Consider the following 19,184-nt stretch of genomic DNA (forward strand, 5'->3'; position numbering starts at 1 on the left):
AATTCCCATATATGATCCTTATCTCACTTGTGCATATGTCTTCAGCCTCAGGCTACACTCACTTCTTCTGCATCCTGTGAGAAACCCAATGGGTGGAATAACCTGTTAAGTTCCTAGTGTGGGAGAGATGCTGTTGTAGCACCTGCCCTAGTGCCTTTCACTGAAGGCAGAAAAAAGCTGCACTGAGATTTTAGGATCAGGCCTAGGCCTGGCACAGCAAAGCACTGCATAAATGAGTAATTTATTTCCACTATATGCCTCATTTTCAGTGACTTCAGCTAGACTGAGAACTGAGATTTTCCAGAGACTGATTTGAAGCTATGGTGAACAGGTTGCTGAACCAAAGACTGGCTGGAGTTGTTTCATTTGCAGAAAATGGAACAGGGGTTGCACTGAGGGATGCTGCTGCAAACCTTCCAGGGCAGATGCTCTCACTGCCACTCAGTCCACCACATGCCAGATCCAAGGTTTTCAGATGCTGCAGTTAACCTGCCACATTCCCTAAAGAAAAATCCTTCACAACTTAACAGGAAATTCTAGTCTTGTTAATGCCTATTTTGGGTCTTTTTAATAATTTTAATTCTAACAGGAAATTGCATATAAAATGCTGTAGAATAGGCAGGAAATCTGCTGGATTTCAGGGGGTAGCTCTGATTTTTTCTACAGTTCCCTATCCTTGAAGATCCTCATGATTTCACCAATGTTAAATTCTGCAGGACTTTTCCACAGAGGAAATCTGTCATTTATTTTCTTTACAGTTTCAACTGAGCAAATACAGACAAAATAAAGTTTACTGTGGCACAAGGGAGGCTTGAATCTGAAGTCACTTTTCAACAAATACTTGGAGCTGTGAGTGATATCTCATGCCCAACAGCTGAGTATGTAATTTGAAAAATCCTGTTACATGAGCAAATTGGAAGAGGAAAATATCTTGCTCAAAGCTTTTCACTTTTCCAAAGTTTCTTTTTTTTTTCTTCCTTTATCTGCCTTGATTTTAAGAGACTGACTCACAAAAAGTGTGCTTTTCCTAGTCAAGAGAGAGCTGTATCCTCAGAATTATCACATCTAGTCCAAACTGAATCTTGAGCCATGTGTTTCCTCAAGCCCCATACTGCTTGAGACTCAGGGTTGTGATTCAGGTGCATCTTCCTAGTGAAGATTAATTAAATCTGGGTTTCCTTGAAGCTTCAGAGATCCAAAAGACTGCAGAGAGACTAGCAGAGATTTGATTTTTAAATGAAGACCCACTGCTGCATGTACATCTTTATATACTCAGTTTGTATATACAAGAACAGGATGATGGAGTATTTTCATATGCCTTTGTCTAACTGGGAGACAGGTACAGATTCATAAACAGAACAGAGAAAAAGGGCTGAAAAACCGTAGAAGAATAGATTATCAGTTTCATCCTACCCAATCCATGCTCCTCCATCCCAAACTCCTAGTCTTCTTCCCTGTGTGGGGCTCCATCCACTCCTGCCATTCGGGCACATTATCATGCACACACAGCTGTTGCTTTAGAATAAGGAATCACTAAGTTTGGGAAAGACATTTAAGATCATCAGGTCCAACAATCAACCTAGAACTACTGTCATGTTCATGATTAAATGATGTCCTTAAGTGCCATATCCACACCTTTTGAATGCTTCCAGGGATGGTGACTTCACCACTTCCATCAGCAGTCTGTTCCAATGCTTTACAACCCTTTCTGTGACTTTTTTTTTTTTTTTTTTTTTACTAATATCTAATTGAATTTCTCCTGGTGTTACTGGAGGCCATTAGCTCTTATCCTTACATTTCTGTGTTATACAAGGCCAAACACATATGTGCTATCTGGTTGCATCCAGCACTGAAATTTGAGTCACACTATCAAAGCTGATTGATACTGATAAATAACATGAAAATCAAGAGGAGATTTTATGTTTTGAGTTATCACAGCAGTGCAGGGGACCCTCCACAATTTTGAAGTGGCTGCTGCAAAATACATGTTTTGATTCAGTGCCCTGGAGATCTCAGATCTGCTGCTAATATTTCTTTTCCAATTATTGCTATGATTGGATAAAATATATTTTAATATCTTTGTGCTAATAGTTCTATCTAGAGAGAGAGAGAGGTATTTCCACTGCACTGCAAGACCATTACATTTATTTGTACAATTCACTTAACTCTGGTCCATGATATCGCCAGAAGCTCTTGATGGAATTATGGTTCCATAATTATAGCTTTATACATTACAGTCCTTAATAGCCTTAGGGCTGGGTTCTCACTTGCAATAAATCATCAGGGCTTCATTGATTTCATTGAAGTATATGGAGGAATGTCAACTTACACCAGCTGAAACCTGAGGTGAGATCTTCACCCTTTGAAGTCATTGGGAGTTCTGCCATCAGCTTAAAGGCAGCCAGAAATTAACCCTTGCTCCTCATTTTTCATAGCCACTTTGCTACCATGAACTGCATCAAGACAATAAATTGTTGAAGCTAATACTATCACAAACCAAGATGCTACTGCTGATTAAAATCTATCATTATCACTCATACTCTAAAAGGTTGGGCACTAAAAGGTTTGATTCCCTACCACTCTGCACCTTGGATTCCCTTTGTACAGACCAAATGCAGCAACACACCCTCAACTCCTGCAATACCCTCATACATTTTTATGGAGGTTTTCATATATGCACATATAAATTTAAAGTTTCAGAGTATGTCACTGTGCACTCTCAGATAATTTACTGTTCATATATGAACCTCAGTGAAAGGAAAGGATAAATAACAAGAAGACATCCAGCATTTCAAATGGTCAGCAAATGGATGGATCAGTTCCCTCAGGCTCTTCTGGTAACCTCCTACCACCAAGAAGCCAGACAATGGAAGAGGAGGTTAAAATACTGAGTGTAAGGAAATGCACTGCACAGGGGGGAACAGATCTGTAACATTCATATGTATGTAAGTGGTAAAAATCACTCACTGCCATAGGTCAGATTTGACCTAGTATTGATCACTTGGCATGGATGCAACTATCAGTCACTTATTACTTATTATTATAATACACTATCAAGTCTTTCCCATGAAAATAACATTATATAGCATCAATGTGTTTCAAGGATAACATTTTTGTGGGCTTAAATTTGACTATATGCATGTTCACTTATGGGAACAAAGCTACTGAAATTTTCGGTCCAAAACAGGCATTGGTTTCTTTGGCAACTAAAATGTGGATATCTGTGCCTTGCCCAAAGTCATCTTTGGCAGGCACATCAGAGATCAGCAGTTCCTAAGTCTGAGCAGTGAACTTTTGATTACAGCTTATTGCCCTCTGAATCTAATTCCTTTAAAAATCAAAACAGGTCTTCCAGAGGAGGATTATTAGGGGTCTGGTAAGGATAGAATATCAGCACAGGCCCAAATTTACCAACAGATGAGACGGCTGTGGCATAGGCAAAGCAAGGCATAAAATGTTTATCCCTTTAAGCCACAGTGTCTGATGAAGGGTAAGCTGGAGGGAATGCTCTCCAGAGACCTCTCCTGCACTGCACTGCTCCAGTTTTGCTTTCCTCTCTGCTTATGGTTATAACTGTCTTATTTGTCCTTCCACTAAGATAAACATAACTTTCCCCCATTTGAATCCGTTATGACAAATTAATTCACTCAGAGAAAAGCTATCGCTTGCTTCTTGATAGTTCCAGAACAGAAAGATAAGGGTGGGCTGATGAAAACGTTGAGCTTCTCTTAACTGGAGAATCCATGGCCAAGGGACAGGCGGGTGAGGAAGCTCCTGCTCCAGTGCAGGCTGTGCTCTCCTCAGGAGCCCGTGGCAGCTGGACCACCCTTTCAGCTCTGATACATCAAAGGTGGCATTTGGGAAGAAGAACCATGAGGAGCAAAAAGTAAAGACAGAAATTCAGGAATATGGAAGAGTAGCCGAACCATTTTCATGGAGCAGATTACTGAAAAGTTAAAACCACTTGGTCAGACACAAGTGGACAATTTAGCTTAGAGGATAATGCACTGATGCCACAAGCTGCCCTGAAAGGGTGGAGTGGCTTTGTCACAATGGGCAGCTGGAATCCTTTCAGGTCCACTGCAGCACAAAATGTAATGGCAGGGAAGAGCCCACTCCAGCACGAACTCCTGAACCCTCATGCTTTCATGTTAACTAAGCCCTAAAAATAACATGCTGTATCAAACATAAATTGATAAAGTCAGTCCAGGGATTTTTCCTAATCTGCTGTCACTTGAAGAATGCTGTAAGCAGTTTCATCTCAGTCATTTAGTACTAACAGATGCCTCTGCTCCTTGCACTGATGGAGGAAAGTGACGTTTTCACATAGGGAACACAGTTACTCCAAAGTGCTTGCAAGGCAGTGATGAATACAGCCCCAGGGAACACATTTTTCTGGGTACAGCACATTAACAGAGCATTAACCAGGAGAACGTTAATTACACATTGTCGCTGCTGCTCACCCAAAAGGAATTCAGACTGGCAAAACATGATCATAAAAAAGAAGGCATTTGGAACAAACCAATGTGTGTGTGACATAAAAATGCCATTTGCATCCTGCCTGGGAAGGGTCTGCAAGATTTGCATCTGCCTCTCAAGGTCTCCACAGCACCATCAAACACACCCTCAGATGATGGTCCAGCGACTCTGCTCCACGTAATGAGCTCTGACAGGGAGATTAGAACAAAACCCAAAATACCCTCTGGTAACGTTTCCAGATATAAAGCCTCCTTTTCTAAGGATTTTTTAGCCTTTTTCTTTTTTTTTTTACTTAATAATTCTGTTTTAACACAGCCTTCAACATTCCAGTGACCAAGGGCCAAGACATCTGGGTCTCTGAGGTTAGAATGTGCTGTGAGGACACAACTTCCTGATTCTCTGCCCAGTTTCATCCCCCTGAGTCTCCCAGTCTGCTCAAATCTGCACTGTCCCCAGGGCCCACAGACCAGATGGGGACAAACCAGCGCAGCACACCCCGAGCTCTCAGCTTGCACCCATCAACCCCTTGGAGAAGGAGACCAGGAGATCCATTCTGCCATGTCTATGACTGCTGGAGAAGACACGGTGTAAAGAAGAAAATCCCAAAATGTCAAATCAATTCCCCTGAGCCACAGACAATTTGGTTTCTACTTAGACCAGTTTAACGGAGTACTGATCATCCATCTTCAGGGCACTCTGAATGAAAGCATACCTGTCACCACCAGCACTACCAAATCACTGTTCAGAAAAGCAAAGTGACCTGTATTTTAAAATCTATACAAAAGTTACATTCAACAGCTGGTTCTGTTAGTGAAACACTCTGCTGTTAATGTATGCACACACACGGGGCACAGCCTGGTGTGAGCATGCAACTTTGGGTTAAAGCCACCACTGCTTTATAAATTGTGCACAATCATCCCTAATCTTTGCGAAATACAAAATACAGTTTGCTCTCTGTTGCCTGTTCTGCACAGCCCTTTCATTACAGAAACATCTGTTAGAAGTGCTTTAGCTGAGAGCTCGTCAGACTTTCCATTATAAACCCCCATATTCAAGGGGTTACTGCAACTGAGCCATAAAAAGTTGCTCCAGGCTCAAACTTGGCATAAAAGGTCTCCAGTGGGAAAATTACTTTTTTTTCTAAGCCCAAAATGTTAAAATACATGCAGTTAAACAAAATCAATTCACTTTTCCTCAGAGACTGCCTCTCCTGATTCTATGTGTTAGACTTACTTATATGTAGTAACATTGTGCATGAGCCTTTAAAAGCAAGCTATTGATTAATTAATTCATTAAGGTCTTTGTTAAAATAAAGTCACTAAATTCACAGCCTCACTGATTCATTTAAAATATAAGTGGCCAGATGATTTCAGATAGAAAAGCAGCTACCATATGGAAAATAAAATACCCATCCGTATAAAAGAGCAAGGTGGGAAGTACTTTTAGGTTATATTTTCATCCTCAGCTTTAGCTAACTTTTCTCTTGCAGACAATGGATTTACCCCTGGGCTGACAGTAGGATACAATGACAAATATGACCTGAGGGCAAGTAGAGAAGCTATTTTTTTTTTCAGAGGCAGCCTGCTCTAGCAGGATGGTGGAGATTAGCAGAAAGATGTTAAGTAGGAGGAAATATGCTTGTTTAGAGAAGATAAGCAGGGGCGGGTGGGGGTGTGCTTGTGTGTGTTTTGCTCTACTGTACTGATCAAGGCAGTTAAGGCGATCCTCTGATCCACAAGCAGCAGTACAAACAAAAATCCTTCATGCAGCCTGGGGACAATGAAGAAGAGGCAGAAACCATAGGAAAGTTCAATTTAGGAAAGACTGGTCTGCAGGTAAAGGAAGATGAAGCAAAGCTAAAGCCCAGGAGAGCTTTGAATTGAAGAAGGGTTCAGTTTTCAAGCTTGAGGCTAAGAGCGGTGCTGATGTTCAGCAAGGCAGCCCTTGGGTATCGAATGAGCAAAACTCTTGTTACACCATTAATTGTACTGCACCCAGCAGCTGCAGCAACAGACCTCACTGCTGATCCTGCAGGAATTTAAGCCCATGAGTAATCCCATTTAAATTAATGGGATTATGCCTCAGAAGTGTAGAGTTAAGCATATGTGTATTGGTTTGCTGGAACAGGCCTGGGGGGACAAGCAGGCTCACAGAACACCCTGCCTGCAGTGTTGATGCTCTTTGTGCTGCCATCCCACAGCTCCTGCTCTTCCATCCACACAGCCATTGGGAAGGAAGGCTGAGAATGAGCTCTAAGGTCTCTAAGGAAAACCTCGAAACTGGGGGAAGTCACACAGTGATTCACCATTGAATGAGTGCCACCATTGAGTGGCACCATTTCCTCTGAGTCAGTCCTGAACAAAAGTCCCAGCACAGCTTTAAGATGGGAAACTGCGGCTGGATGTGTGGTCCCATGGTGGAGATGGAAAACAAACATCCTGCTGGTGACCGTCACATAAGGTCTCAGTAGCTCATTTGGAGGGTTCGTTTTTTCACCCTGGTGTTTCTGGCCAAGATCCAAGTGCTGTAATTCCAGCTTTCTGCTTCACCCTCCCAGCATGGGCTCTGGCTGTCTTGTGGCTTTGGTTGCATTTCTGAACACCAACAAGCAGCTGCTGGAGCCCTGATGGGTGAGGGACAGTGGCTCTGTACACACAACAGATGACCCAGACACTCCTAGAGAACAAGCATGACGTGGAGAAACAACACTGCAACCTTCACTCATGCTGAGGAGAGCTTTGGTTTGTATTAAAATCAGACATTGCTCAGCATGCTTGACTACAGCAAAGTGTCTCCCCAGCCTTCACTGACATTGGAACAACTCAAGATTTCACTACATGTGAATGTTCCCTTTAATCCACTCCAACGTTTCAGCTCTAGCAGTGAGCTCAGGGAAAAGATGTGAACATAGTGCAGTACCTTATGTGAGTAATGCACATATTACATCCTGCCTGTGGATGTAAGAGGAATATTTCACCACTTCTTGTGAAATATCTTGCTATCAGCATGCAGCATGTTTGAGAGACTCCTGATTTTTGGGCATTGGCCAATCTCCTCCAGAGCTCTGGAGTTAACACCGCCATCAACTGATGCATTGTGTCACACCCTCTCCTGAGCATCAGGAGCTCCTAGAAAGGAACAACTCAGACAAGGAATCCGTCACTTAAGTCATAGGTTATCTGAAGTGAAGGCAACCCATGGCTTCCTTCCTTTTTCCTGTTTTTTGCAACTTTCTTCTGTGGCAGTTGTCACCGTATTTCTTAGGTCAAGAACACTCAGATGACCCCTCCTCATACTATTAATTATTATTATTATTAAAATAATTAAGTCCTCTAAATTAGAAAGCGTGTCCCAAACATCAGATATTTGACTGGCTTGCTCCCCAGCAATTTAGTTTTCTGTTTTTGCTTTAGGTGAACCATGCAAATACATGTTTTAACGGTTAAAAAAAAAAAACCTCTTCTTTTAAACATAAACAAATATTAAAAATCTGACAACAAAAGCTGACATTAAGTAGCTGTAAATCTGAGATAGATATCAGCTAAAAGGAATTTCCTGCTGCTACTATGTGCATTTCTGCCTTTAATCACTGTCATATTATTTTCTTATCCCTGCTTGTCCTCCATGGCATGATATAAGCAGGTATCAGACAGGTCCTAAAGAAGCCTTTTAGAACAGACCAATCTTTTAAAATTCACATTTTCTGTAAAAAAGAAATAATGTTCACAAAAGTTATATATTAGTCTATGTACTGAAATACTTTTCCTGGGCAGTTATATGTAATATTAACTCAACTTTCCATTTCAAATTCAAACATGCTCATCTCTACAAGTCCAATTAAAAAAAATATTTTTCTTTGCACATTCTTTTTGTGCAAGTGATGAAAATCATCTATTTAAAATGAATGGGAATGGATGTGAATCTGTTACTTTAGCAAGAAACAATCTGGTATTTCCATAAGCAATTAGACTATGTTAATAGTCTATAATCTATCATGCCAAGAAATGACAGAAGCAACTTCTAATCTATATAAAAGTGTCAGGGGTTTAGCTGATGTTTCTTCTTTACAGAAAAGATAACTCACATGTCCATCTGGATCTAACTCAGCTGTTGTGAAAGAGCAGCATCAGCATCCAGAACAGCAGAAACAGCAGAGAGTCAGAGTTCAGATCTCAGTGCCATCCTGTTGTTTCTGCAAAAGCAAGGCAAATGACCCTGGAAAAATACATCAAAATGCAGCAGGGAGAGGTGTTATCCTTGGCTGTAAAGCTCTCTCTGAAGTAATCACCGTGGGTGTTGGTTTGCCTTTCTTTTACTTTGCTTTTAAATAAGATCTGTGATCCTGTTAGCATTTTGCGTGTCACAGTGAAACTTCACCCTAGAAAGGGACTGGGATGGAAATTCCTCAGCTGTGGTCCATGGCACAGTGGTGAGCTCACTGTGCCTGCAGTATGCTGACTTGCATCCTGGACTTCAGCTGAAAGGACCAGAGCCAAGGGAAGGAGAAGAGATGAGATAAACAGCAAAAGCAGAAACCATGGTCAACTTTTACAGGAAGGTCAATACCCATATTCCTCTAAAGACCTCTTTAAAAGAGGCACAAATGCTTTTTCAGTATGGTTTTCCATGTAATGTAAATTGCCACAGGGATGTTACACAATGACTTGAAGGATAAGTGCCCATGAGGCAATTTCTTTATTGAGATGTGGAGCTCATCACAGAAAAGCTGGAAAACACCTGTAGGTGTGGGAATAAGTTTCTACTCTTAGTGGAATAATAAAGTCAGGTCATGGTTCCAGCTTTTCAAGATCCCATAGCATATAACATCTATTTCTGTCCGTCCTCTGAAGGATCCCTTCCTTTTTTTTCCCACAGATGAGATAATTTACCTGACATTTAGCAGAAGAAAAACCATTAAACCACATAATTAAGATGGCTCATGATGATCAGAAGCCAAGAGATATTGGGAAAGGGAGGAAATTATATGTGTGAAATGCAAGATTATGCCAATCTTGAGATGCAGTGTTAGAATTGGCTTTCAATGGACCGTGTATGTTGTATTCCCTGTGAATAGGTACAGCACTGAATGATTCAGAAGTCTGACCTGAAGACCAAAAAACGGAGGGGAAGTTTCCTATTGACTTCACGGCCTTAGCATTACAAGCTTTTTGCAAGAAATTGATTACTGAAATAGCCTCAGCCATATGAAACCCCTGAGAAATATAGTTCACTATGCTGTAGCTATTTCTGCCACTGCTTCTACCTTAGCTGTCTGTCTCAGGCTGATCTATTTTAAATAATTATTTCTTTCTGGAACTTAAAGGCTTGAGTCATCCAAGATGATGAATTTGCAGGGAAAGCTCCTTTCCACCTCCTCCCTCCTCCCCCCCCACTTCCATTACAGCACTGTGGAGGCCTTGTACATGAAACTTCACTCCTCCATTAGAACTTGAAATTTGACAGTGGTTTGAAATTCAACAGTTTGAACATGGCTTTTCAAATAGACATATACTTTCACATCTTTGAAAGCCAATATATACCACAGAATCACAGAATAAGCTGAGTTGGAGACCCACAAGGATCATGGATCCAACTCCTGACCCTGCACGGCACCATCCCCAAAAGTCACACCACAGCACTGTCTAAACACCTCTTGAATTCTCTATGTCCTGGGGCTGTGACCACTCTCCTGGAGAGCTTCTTCCTGTGCTCTCTGCCTCTGACTGAAGAAACTCTTTCTAATATCTAAACTAAACCTCACCTAAACCTCCTCTGATGCAACTTTAAACCATTTCCTCGGGCCCTTTCACTGGTCACCACGGAGGAGAGATCAGTGTCTGCCCCTCTGCTTCCTCTCACAAGGAATGAGGTCTCCCCTCAGTCTCCTCCAGACTGAACAGAACAAGTGATTTCAGCCACTCCTTATAGGGTTTCCCCTCAAGGCCCTTCACCGTCCTTGTTGCCCTCCTTTGGACACTCTCTAACAGCTTGATGTCTTTCTTACATTGTGCCACCCAGAACTGCCCCAGCACTCGAGGTGAGGCTGCCCCAGCCCAGGGCAGAGCAGGACAATCCCCTCCCTTGCCTGGCTGGCAATGCTGGGCTGATGCCCCCAGGACAGGGCTGGCCCTCCTGGCTGCCAGGGCACTGCTGCCTCTGTTCAACTGCCCCCAGACCAGGAGCCCTGCTCCCTTTTCATGGCTCTGCTTTCCAGCCTCTCATTCCCCAGTCTGGCTGTACATCCAGGGTTGGCCCATCCCAGGTGCAGAATCCAACACTTTCCCCTGATTGAACTTCTGTGATTGCCCAGTCCTCTGATTTGTTGAGGTCTCTCTGCAGGGCCTCCCCTCCCTTGAGAGAGTCAATGGCTCCTTCCAATTCTGTATCATCTGCAGACTTGCTTAGTATCCCTTCCAGTTTTGCATCCAAGTAATTTATGATGATATTGAAGAGCACAGGGCCTAAGAAAAATCTAGGTTTCTGACCAAAATTGTCTAAGACACCCTTGCCATGTAGGATATGCCAGCTCTGAGATGACCAGGGCTGATCTAGACTGCAACTGGGTCAGTGCACAGATATCTGAGAACTGCAAAACTCACCCCAGCTGAGAAGAGAGGGAGGGTAAATCAGGGAAGAATCAAGAAGTGAAAACTACATATTCACATATCCAACAGGGATGGGAAGAAACTTAAGTGCCCAAAGATGGGGAAGAAGCAGCTCTGCCACAGCTCTACCCACGCAGCTTTTAGTGACTGATCTACACTCTCTTACAGTATGGTTATATTTTACAGTATGCATTGAATTTTAATTTTTCTGTGCAGATTTCACAGCCTTCCTTCCTCCTGTGGCTTTTACTACCCAAGAAGGGAGAGAGGCGGAACAAAAAGCTGCAAACCAAAGGGAGTGTGGGTGTGAGGGGGTTTATGTGTGCTTTGGGTTTGAAGCTTTGGCCTGAAAAGAGATATTTCTGTTAACAGACTACAAAAGATGGATGATTTACTGTACTGAAAAAGTTAGAAACTCCTGCAACGTCAACACAGTTCATTGAAAGTTAAGAGGGGGCGTGTTATTTTTAGGTGCTAAGTAATTCACAACATTTTGTGTTTAAAATAAAATATTCATCTGTATCATTATGAGTCATCTTTGTTCAGATAGTTTACTAAAATATTCTCCTTATGTAATACTATCATCCAACATGCCTGAGATCTATATCTTATTTCAAAGTTGGTGTACAACAGAAAGTCAACAGATATATTTGTGTTTTTAAGGTTAATGGTGAAACAATATTACAGGTATAGTCACTATTAACAAGTTGTAAAATGTTGACTTCCCTTTCTATATTTCAAATATTCTGTGTCCTTTCTATTATTATTTTTCTTCTGCAGTTTATGTGCTGTACTCCTGCAGCCAGGAACATGTGTTTCCAATTACTTGAGCTTTCCATACCAGCTTTGCGTTGAATAGCAACATTTTTTTAAGGTACAGCTCCTCCTCCCACAGAAGTTAATATTCCTCTCCTTTTGCATTAAGCTAACAGCAGTGGCTCTCGATTTCAGGCTTATTTTAGAAATCATTGGATTGGGAGCTCCCCCATACAAGAATATTGCCTTCTTCTAAATGTCTTGTACATTTCAAGTGAGAAAACCAAGCTTTCATATTGAATGTATAAGAAGTATTGAAGCAAGACAGGGAAAACTGATGTAATCCAGTCTGCCTTGCATGACATTTTCTCTAGTTTCTTATACAGCAAAGAATCCAAGTTGACCACTAGAGCCCCAGTGGTAGAAATATGAGACATCATCCCATCCTTAAAAGATATGCTTAGGCGTTACAAATCCCATTCCTGGAGCATCTGTGCAACCTGTGTCTGAGTAATGTCTTGTAATGTCATACATTGTGATTATGACCATTTGTACACGGAGAATTGAGGCAGATAGACATTTTTGCCTCTGTGTTGGCTTAGGGCTCAAGTTTGTATTTGACTTTTCTGCACATTGCTGGGAGAAGAGGAATATGAAGGTCCTTGAATGTTTCCTGAGGAGGGCAACAAAACCAGTGACAGGGCTGGAAGTCATGTCCTGTGAGGAGCAGATGGGCTTTGGAGAAGAGGAGGCTGAGGGGTGACCTCATGGTCCCTAACAGCTTCCTGAGGAGGGGAAGGGCAGATAGAGGTGCTGAGCTCTTCTCCCTGGGATTCATTGGCAGGACATGGGAATGGTTTAAAGGTGTACCAGAAGAGGTTTAGACTTGATATTAGGAAGCATTTCATGAAATCACAGTCATTTTAGGTTGGAAAAGACTTTTAATATCTTCAAGCCCAACCATCAACCCAACACTTCCAAGTTACTATTAAACTATGGTAAATTGCTACTAACCCTAAGTGCCACATTTATATGTTTTTTTTTAAATACCTCTAGGAATGGTGACTCAACCACTTCCCTTGGAAACCTGTTCCAATGCTTAACCACCTTTTCTGTGTGTATTTTTTCCAGTGTCCAATCAGCTGGTACAACATGAGGCCATTTCCCCAGGTCCTGTCACTTGTTACCTGGGAGGAGGGACTGACCCCCACATCTCTATAACCTTCTTTCAGTTGTAGAGAGCAATGATGTCTCTCCTGAGCCTCCTTTTCTCCAGGTTAAACACCCCCAGCCCCATCAACTGCTCCTCATAGGTCTTGTGCTCTAGACCATACCCAGGCTGCTTTGCCCTTCTCTCAACATGTTTCAGAGGGTGTCAAATTAGTGAAACAATCTTTCAAGACGGGTGGTCGACACTCCAAGCCTGTCAGTGTTTCAGAGGTATAAGGGCATGCCCTTAACAGCATGCTTGGTAAGCCCTGAAGTGGTCAGGCAGTTGGACTAGATGAACATTTTAGGTCCCTTCCAACTGAAATTTCCTATTCTATTGATCATCTGCATCAATTAGACATTGGCTTTCACTCAGGCTTCAGTCTGAGAAAGGCCATGGGCTCACCATACAGAGAAAAATCAGGCACAGAGCTGTAAACTGAGATGCAGACCTACAGACAGTGCAACCATAACCAACATAAAACACCTAACAAGAAAATGGACCCCAACCTGAGGCACAGGTCATCAAGGTAAGAGGTGCAGCCAGAGAGACTCAGGCTGTGTCTTGTCTGAGCTGAAGGTACAGGGCAATGTTTGAGTGGAATGGAGTAGGGTTACTGCACATTCATCCTGCTTCAGGTTAGGATTAAGACAAAACACAGCTAGACAGCTGTTTGGCTGTGCCCCTGCATTTGTCACTTTAAGTGAAGTTTGAGCAATTTGATCAAGGCCATCATAAGAGCTTGAACTTGGCATTATCCATGAACCTGCTTAATGAAACTTCATTAACAATTTCATTTGCCTCCTAGGACTGGCTAGGGATCAGAAGGGGCAAGCTACTGAGTGTGGTCTGAGCCCCAGGGAGCAGAAAGGCCAGTCAGAAGGTGTTAAGGTGTTTGGAATAGGTTATAAACTTCTGGCCTTTAGTCACTGAGTAACCAAAGATTGACTAGCAGATCTCTCATCTGACCTCCATGAGAGGAAAAGTCACGATCCCTTGTTTGAGTGAAGAACCACATGAACACTACTTTGTGGCTGCCCTGAACACTGGGGAATATGGGTACCTCCATCTGAAGTACGAAGCTGGTGAGGCAGTGTGTGCTGAAATTACAACGTAGGAAAGCAAAATATTTAGCACAAGAAGAGTCATTCAGAAAGGGGATTAATTAATGCATGGTGTTGTATCATCTTGCTCCATGGATGTGCTTTGTAGACCTCAAACAGACACTGTGTTTTAAACCTCCAATGATAATATGGCAGAGCATAAATGAGAGATCCTGGTGAGCCAGGATGAATGTTTCAGCTGGTGAGCACTTGCAGAGGGATTCACAGCAAGTGAGAGTGGGATGAAGACAGCCACCACCTCCCACAAGAGATGAAGGAGCTTTTCCCAAAGAGAAGCCTATAACCAGCGTGCAAGCCAGAACAGTGATGTGATGAGGAGAAATATGGAAATGAGACATCTGCAGAGCCCATTCCTTCTTTGGCGAAGTGCTGCAGTGTCTGTGGCAGTAGTGAGTCTCTTCCCTAACCACTATTTCTCCCCAAAACCTCTCTGATGTTGGTCTCAGGTGCATTGGTAGCAGAGGACAGGCACTGCAGCCCTTCTGAGGATGGTCAGAAGTTTCTGACCAGCACTTTCTTACTCATTGGGTCTAACAGAGGCCACCCCACCACCCACGCTACCTTGGTTTTCTCACTGCAAAAATCACATCTTTCTGCAGCAGTCCCAGCCTTCTGCTGGCCCATCTCCTTCTCATCTACATACATCAGGGCTGTAACAAGCAGACTTCTATTTTATCCTTTGGCTTTGTTTCTTAGTCCTGTTTCCTCATCATCTAGGGTTTGGATTTTGATGACACACATGCATGCATATGCATAAGCATAAAAATCTAAACTCCTAATCAATTACAGCCATGGGAAAAAAAAATGAGTTCATCTTCCTTTTTGTAGTCACATTTCCATGATGGCAATCACCTGTTTCCAAAAGTTGTGAATACAACTAAAACAACATTATTTTCCCAGTGGCCTTTAATTTTCTGGACCACCCTAAAACTCTCCACACTAACAAATCACAGCCTATGTTGCATCCAAATTTCAATGATTAGAGCATGTGATGCTTGCAGCATTTATAACAGAGTTGACTCTCACATGTCTATGACAAGTCTCATGGCACCCATCCATACTTTCAAATGCTCAGCTCCTTGTGATAAGGGATTGAAAAAAATATAGCACTAATTTTTATGTATACATTTAGTCTTCATTTGTAAAAATAGCTTAAAATAATTGCTCATATGACTTCCAAAGGCCCAGATCATGAGAAGCTTATGTCACTTTTTTTAAAAGCCCCCTAATTGCTAAACAAATCTGGTGATCAACTGGGATTTGTCATACTGTTTGTTAATGTCTGGAATTCTTGATTTCTGTTTGTCATTTAACTTTTCTGTAACAAACCAGTGACACCACATTTTCAACTATTCCTTTTCAACCATTTTTTTAAAAAGAAAATCAAGGAAAACTTTAGTGACAATTGGAGAATAAGCCTGGTGTGGCGCTCATTTGTCCAAGGTGTCCTTCCAACAAGGCTGTTTCAGCATGACTGACATCCTGGAAACCTGTAGAGAATGATGTAGAGAGAGTCAGATTTCTCCACACAACATTGTTATTGCAGCTTGGGTCTGTGGTGCATAATTCAACTTATAATTGTCTCTCAACATTATCTGGACTGTCTGCATATCTTTGGGAAAAGATGAAGCCAACAGCTACTCTGACACCATGGAGACCTCTCCACATGACATCTGCTCTCTTTAGTACCCTGTACTGTATATTTCTGTACAGCATTTTTTGAGCAGACCTGGTTAAAAAAAATGTTTATACATGTCTTTAGTTTCCTCCCTTCGCATGCCACATTGGAAAGAAAATAGGGGGGAAGGGGGAAATGAGGGCTGTGAAAATACTCCCCATTTTTGCCATTGTAACAACGAACAATGAAGGAGAGGCAATAGGAAATGCTTCAAGGTTTGGGGTGTTTTATTATTTCAAAGGAGAAAACTAAAAACAGTTGAAAATGAAACATGCACAGCCTCCTGTGCATTAGTGCAGCCTGTAGGTACCACTAAGGGTCAAGTGATTCTTGTCAAGGCACTTTCTAAAGTCTGGACCTTTTTATAATGTCAAGAGGTGCTATTTGCTTAATAAATGTACAAACATGTTGTTAAACTTGTTAGAACACAGCTTCTGCTGTATTTCACTGAATGAACAGTGGGGAAAGTGGCAATGTTTCTTGTGTAATGCAAGAGCACATGGTTTGTGCTGGATGGAGGGGGCTTGGTGCTTTTCCTAGTGCAACATTGCCAGCAGGGATGCTGATCTCAAAAGTAAACCTCCTTGGCTGCTCATTTAGGAAGGAGCAGGACTAGCAATAAAAGTGGCAGGGATCTCCAAGGAAATGTTAAAATTGAAAGCCAGTGCACAAAGAGATATGTTTTGTAATGCAGCAAGACTCTAAACAAGTTAATTACTGAAGTTTTCAAGAAAAATAGTGTTTATATCTTATAGTAAGTTGTGTCAGTGTTCATGAAATCCTTGGTTTTCTACTAATTTTCTCTAATGTTTGCAAAGTTTTAGAGTATGCTGTAGTAAATCCAGGTGGAGTCACAGTGTGATTAAGGAACGTGGTTTAGTGTTTTTCTCTGACATCCAGTTTCTGGTAGGTAGAGAGAGAGTGGTCTAGGATGGCTGAGACACAGAGCTGGCCATGCTCTGAAGGGAAAATACATTGGTTTCATATGAATATATTAAGTCATTTTTTTCAAGGATGTAAAGCCTCCAGGTGACAGAAGGGTGCAGAATGACAAAATGGGGACCTGCAATTTCTTTCTCCAAATATTTTAATTATTCTGTTGAAATCTTCTCCAAATCCAATAAATAGGGCAGTAAAGAACTGATCTGTCTTTAAAATCTATAATGAAAAAAACAAAAATCTTAACTATTATGCTGATGGGGCCTGTAATTGAAACATGAAAAGTAATAGAGCTTGGGGCCTCATAGGTTGACGATAACTTTTTTTAGCATTTTGTTCATGATCTCAATAATAATTTCATGTGATTTATCTTTCATATGCATAGCTAAACCCTTTTAATCTTTAATGAACTGGCTTGTCTTAATTCAGTAGCCATAGAGTTCTTTGTGGAAGAAGTGACAATTTTATTATCAGCTCTAGGAATACACAAAGCTACATCCTGGGGATATAGAGCAAGCAATCAGAAAGCTCAGCTGCTGCGGGTACATCAAGGGTGGATGTGGTTGAGGGATTTTCCCAGTTTAAAAGCAAGCATCTACACATCTGTACTAAGTAAGGCCACTAGCCTTTTTTTTCCCTAAGGTGATGGGGGATTTTTTGCAGCTGCTGTGCCCTTCCAGGAATCTTTATCTACTCTTTAGCTTTGATAACTCTGCTTGTCTGAGTTTGAAAATGTCTTTCTTCCTGATTTCTTCTGGAATGTTTCTGTAAAGTTATTACTGTCAGCTTCATTATTTTGCCTACCACGCTGTCCCTGTTCTCCCTTTATCTCGAGGTGGACAATAACATCTTTTTGTAGAGTTTTTCAAAACAAATATCTCATAAAATTAAACTTTTCACAATAAGTACAAACATTTTTTCTACTTATTTTTAAACTGGAAAACCAGAAAAGTGCATATATATTTTTTATGGTTCCTTCTGGAAATTGTTGGAGATGTATTATAAACTGATAGTTTTCCATTGAATAGAAATTATTTCCTGCAACCCCCCCCCCCCCCCCCCCCGCTTTTGAATTTTTTTGTAGACAGAATCCCACTTTGCAGCACTTGCTCTTCTGCTTGCAGCCTATTGAAGGTAGCTGGAGGACACTGGTCTTTTCAATTATTGCTTTATCCCCTCTCACCTTGACCTAACTCTGCCCTGGTAGGGAATGTTTGCCTACCTCTAACTGATTTACAGCAGATGTTAGTGGTAATAAATTATATCCCACTTCCCCCAGCTCCTTTTTTTTTCCTAGAGCTACTCGAACATTTTCAAATGAAAAGTCTCTCAATCTTAAAAGACTTTTTTTTGGTCAAAATGCATATTTTGAACTTTTATGCCTATTTTGTCTCTTTTTTAAATTTTCTTTCCAGTTATACTGAAATGGCTTCACTTTTTAGCTTTTCTCTACTTCTTGCTTTCCTTTTGCTACTGCACAGAGTGGCACTAAGGAAAAAATACAAGAAAAGAGAAGGTGAAAAATATTATGACAACAGAAGAACTTCTACAGGAAAAAAGTGAATAACTGAAATAGCTCACTGGCAAAGCACATGGAACAAGAAAAAAAAGAAAAAATATTCAACCTTGACATGTTTTAATTTTTCCCTGTTTTTCCACCAGCTCCCTCCTGACATCATCAAGCAACCATTTGGTCCTTGTTTCATGCAGCACGTGCTAGGCTAGCAGATGACTTCATGCCTCTAAAATCAAGTATTTGTTCTACCAGCTCTTTGCACAGATGCAGCCACCAGTGCTCCAACCACACTCATGGGGACTGACCCCCATCACCAGCCTCACACTTTCCAAAAAGCAATAGGGGAACAACTGGGAACATGAGGACTCAACTTGAAAGATATTTCCTGAGTCAGAATTAGGTTGGAGACCAGATGAGAGTTCCTGACGATGGGATGCCCCCAAAGCCCCATTTTCCACCCCAGTTCTGCTGCCATTCCCTACACCCAACACAACCCAACTCCACAGTCCAGGCATGATGTCCAAGCCTGGCCATTTCCAGGGAATGCTGTAACCAATGCTGGTTTGCCAGAGCTTCTGTCTTTGAAATAATACAGAAACACTGCAAGTAGTAGAAGGTGCTGAAGGAAGCCTTTTCCTATAGTGCTCCTATTTTGTTCCAAGCAGGAGACTTAATATAATGATACAGGTTAATATGGCATGTGGGACTCACATTAGGGCCATTTCAGATGAGATAATTGCCAATGCCTTAAGTGAGGGGACCAGTCAGTGGCTATTACCTCTGTGTCATTACTTCCACCAGCAAGTGAAATTCAGGTACTAATTTTGATTTTTTTTTTAATTATTATTACTATTTCTATGAAGTCTTAGGAGAATCA

At 41.5% G+C, this 19,184-nt stretch overlaps 1 long non-coding RNA gene across 1 annotated transcript in view; it reads right to left on the minus strand.

Annotated features, from left to right (window-relative positions):
- Positions 1–10,572, minus strand: part of LOC147655294 (uncharacterized) — a 59,607-nt gene extending 49,035 nt beyond the window's left edge. Inside the window, exons 1-2 of the long non-coding RNA XR_015278668.1 lie at positions 10,484–10,572; positions 8,564–8,671 (exon numbers count right to left, since the gene is read on the minus strand). This is a non-coding gene — a long non-coding RNA (uncharacterized LOC147655294). The remainder of the gene's footprint in view (positions 1–8,563; positions 8,672–10,483) is intronic.
- Between the last annotated feature and the right edge of the window lie 8,612 nt (positions 10,573–19,184).

This window comes from Cyanistes caeruleus, chromosome 1 (genome assembly GCF_971803275.1).
Source record: "Cyanistes caeruleus chromosome 1, bCyaCae1.hap1.1, whole genome shotgun sequence".
NCBI lineage: Eukaryota > Metazoa > Chordata > Aves > Passeriformes > Paridae > Cyanistes > Cyanistes caeruleus.